Source organism: Mesitornis unicolor, unplaced genomic scaffold, assembly GCF_000695765.1.
Source record: "Mesitornis unicolor isolate BGI_N332 unplaced genomic scaffold, ASM69576v1 scaffold13196, whole genome shotgun sequence".
In the NCBI taxonomy this organism is placed as follows: Eukaryota; Metazoa; Chordata; class Aves; order Mesitornithiformes; family Mesitornithidae; genus Mesitornis; species Mesitornis unicolor.
The window spans coordinates 93,892-98,321 of NW_010188959.1; positions in this window are offsets into that span (position 1 = coordinate 93,892).

A 4,430-nucleotide genomic window follows, 5' to 3' on the forward strand; every position below is an offset into this window, starting at 1 on the left:
ATTTCCCCCCATTCTCCCAAACTCCCACAGGTCATAGCTTGTCTAGATCTAGGGAGGGTGGAAGGGAGGGAAAATGTATAGTAAACTCATTTTAGGTCAACCAAAAGGCATTCAGTCTCTGTCTTTCCTAATCGTTTTTCCTCATTTCCTTTTATGTTTTCTCAAAGGACATTACACAGTTGACTTCTCAACCAAGGAGAAGGCAATGTCAAACACGTTAATTTGTCCATGAAACAGTCATTAAGTGTTGACAAAAGAAAGCTTAAAAAATTAAGACAGACAAGCTAAATATTACTGATTTCGAAACCAAGCCTCTTTAAATTACACATTTCAGTTTTCAGCACTGAACAATACCGACCATCTGATATTTTGACACTATCCTCAATAACACATAATTCTTAAGGAATTATAATTAAAGACACAGCAAAATGTCAAAGAGTAAGTACAGAACATGGAAGATGTGCAAGCACTAAGAGCATTTCATGATGCCTGGTATGCAGTTTCTGCTCACAACTAATACAGCTTTGCAGAATTTCAGCAATGTTTAAAGCAAGGATGATAGGATTTTCCACTACCTATCATTTCTGGATATTCCATCCTAGAAATTATAATATACTTCTATTTTTTACGGAGTTATTTTGTTATTTGGTAACATTCCTACCTATCTGTTGTTTGGAGCTGAAACATACATAGATCTATATTTCAGCTGTATCATGTAATGAAGTGCTCCTAACACTGAAGTTCACAGCCAAAATTAACCAGAATATTCAACAATATTACTATTTAACATTTGTCTGCTATTCATTATGCCTCCGAAATACCACTGAGACTTTAATTTTCTGTAGTGTATTTATTATAAACTATAAGCAAATGCATCATGAGGTTTCTTCAAAACAATGATTGTGAAAGAGAAATATGCATAACCAAATAATAACAGAGCAAGTGTTCTGCATATTCAGGAGAAACTGCATAATTAGGAAAGAATTCCTACTTATGTCGATGGGAGTTTTGCCTGATGGAGATAGTTCTAAAAAGCACTTGCTTGAAATAACAAGTAAATGACCTCTGAAGTACTATACCACTAGCAATCATCTAGTAAACTCATATTCAGCCAACCAAGAAGATATATTGAAGAAATAAAAAGGACGATAAAAAGTAAGAAAATCCCAAACAAACCAACCGAAAAAATCCCAAACCAAACACTAGCTGGTTGAAAGCTGAGAACCTTTTTCTACTATTTTCAATTGTTTCAGAAATGCAGCTACTCTCTAAGTTTCAGTTGCTTTCTTTTGAGACATAGCTAGGAGTGCCCAGTGTTAACACACCTAGACAAGAAGGAAAACTGCATGTGGAAATAACTTAATGCCTAATAAAAATCAAAGACAACTTCATAATAATGAACAAAGTTACCTCGTCAACTGTGCAGAAATGTGACTCTCCAGCAAAAGCATGGAAATCTCTATTTGCTAAAAGCTTATCTAAAAACATGGCAGTGGGTTAATTTCCATACAGCAGTAACTTTTTTTCCTTTTCAACCAAATTGGACAGGGATGGAAGAATATTCCAGGCCATAATTTAAGTCTCCTGGGTGGCCCAGGGCAGATTTGCTGGGAGTATCTACACAGTATTGATGGCAGATGTGAGTTTTTTCTGCCCAAGTTCCAAGCTGAGTTGAAGCTGAATAAATGTGGTTAGAACAGCACACTGTGCCCAACCCACCAAGTCCTACTGTGAGCTGAGGCATATGAGGCTGTGATCAGACCTGCTAATTCAGATTTGGCACCATGATAAACATGTTTGTGTAGCTCTGGTGGGCTGAGATTCCATCTGCCAACAATAGACTTTGTCGACATGCCCTCTGCTCCTCAGCTCTGTCACATTATCACACTGGAGATAATAATTAATGCCTGTATCTCAAAATGATATTGTGAAGGAAAGTTAATTTACTCTCACAATGAATGGTACAATGCTCTAAAACTAGAAACATAGAGCTGTGTAGTTATTACTTAAGGGAGTAAATCTTTTTCCATATGCATGCTATGGAACTGAGGGAAAATAAGGCTATATACATATGTAATGTTCAATTTGCTGAGCTCTCCATTTGGATAATATCAATAGATATGTCTCTGGCATTATCTTCAGGTTTATGAGACTTAGGAGTATTCAACAATTCAACATATCTAAACAAACCTGCTTCATTTTCAGAAGTTGTCACCCTAAGTAAGTTATATGGAAACAAGTCACCTGAGAAGTTCACCTAAGAGTGTGGACAAGTTTGCTTCAACACCTTGTTGATTCTCCAGTCAGTATTCACAGCAATTGTAATTAACAGACAGCATTCCACATACTACATTAAAGCTGAACACCTCAGGAAATTAATTTGAGAAGTTTTGAATGACAATAATAAACTTCTCCACCCCATTTTTAAAAAGAAATCTAATTATTCATTCTGTCAATCTCATGCAAAATGTTCATTGTTTTCACATTACTGTAACTGTAGTGCACAGGGAAAAAAAAAGGAATAAACCACAGAAACTCCAATGAATGCTGGATTTTTCCTTTTATATTTTGCATTTTGTTCATGTACTGGCTTTACGCTTTTATACCTCAGGGCACAGGAACTTCCTCAACCACATTTGAGAAAATAAACCTCAACAATTCCCCACATCAAGACAGTATAATTTTTGAGTAGTTACATAAATTATCTTTCAAATTACTTTGTGAAGAAATATCTTGTGGTAGTGAGAAATACACAATGCTATAATTCTAAAGGTCAAGATGTCATGGCTTGAAACACTGCACATCCACAAATACGTTCAATAAACTGAATGATCAGAAGTTGCAAGTTTCAGAGCAAAATCCTGTGCTGCATCAAACAGATAAATTTAGATGACACGAGGGAAGCCCACACATCTGCACAGCATCAGGGCAAAACATCCTTTGAAAATGTACAGTAAGGGTCCCCCCTGCCACGCTCGGACTGGAGCACAATGTAACTGAGTCCAGGCGCAGTCACACGCTGATCTTCCCTTCTCTTGGTACACAATAATCCACTCATTTACCCAAGTTTGCATGGTGCAGGCATAGCCTTTACAGCCTCTGGAAACACATAAATCTGTAAAGCTGTACTTTATGCTACACACAGGTTAATACGTGCCTTAGGAACAAGAAGTAAAATAGCATATTAGAAATATAAAACACAGACAGCTGGAAGTGGAGTTGTTGAGCTGTACTTTTTCACTATAGATTTCTTTGTGCCCTGAGTTTCCAGTACTAAAGTTACCTCATTCCAACACAGAAATATTTCAATTAATTAAAGATAATAATTGCAGGACAGGATACTTACAGGGAAGAAAACAATAATCTAAAGCATCAAAGAGATTTAGGAGCATAAATTCTATTGAAAGTCTTAAGTTCTTATATGATTAAATCTCATTGACTTTGAAAAAACTTGTGATTCTGTGCATTTGAAGATCTTCCCCCATGACAGCAAACACAAACCTCATAGTTAAATAATAAATTCACATGTGCAGTGGCACTAAAGCGCAACTGTTCGGTACCTTTCAGCAAATGTCATTTATTTTAATTTCCAAAACCAGAGCCAGCATTAGGTTTATGCTCTAAAGAGTACACTTTCCCAGAAACTGTTCAGGTAAGGAGGAGATTGCTATCTGAGCTCTTGTATGTACAGGGTGAATGACTGCCTAAAGATACCTCAGGGATATGCCAAACTCAGGAGCGGTCTCAAGGGACACCACATTGCACCGTACCTGCATTTACCAACCTGCCACCTCCAGGAGCAGACGTGCCCACTCTCCCATGGCAGGTCACGGGCCGTAGAGGACCTCAGGCTTGCTAAACTCAGCTTAGAGTAGAACAGAGCAACTTGTGAAATAGAAAGACAAGTTTAGCTGCCTTGAGAAAAAAAGAAAAGGGGGGATGGGGGGGGTGGGGGAGCCTTAAAAATGAAGCCAGCAAGCTTTGAAGAGCCAGCAGGCTCCCATGTTAGCCATATGCCTTCATATGTCTGTTCTGAGGGAGTGTTACAGCTCCTGCTGTTCCATTCTTCACTTTTTAAAGAAAATGTTACAAGGCCACAAGGACTCACAAACATTTGTTGACATTTCTTCTGGGTCAGCCTTAGGAGGCCTGAAAGAATTTAAACATATGGCAGTATTTAGTTGCATGAGGGAATGGGTTGTTTCAGAGAAAAGCAGTATTCAGTTGCAAAACAGTTTAATTCACCAAAAAGGTTTTAATTTTTTTGGCCAAAGTCCAAACCTTTCACATTTTATTTTTCACATTATATTTTTAAAGCAACAGCAACTTATCAGTTGAGCTGGTGCTACAAAGCATTTCACAATCTTTTCTGTTGTCCTCCACAAAACTAATATCTTGATCTGGGGTTCTAGATCAAACAGATTTGATGT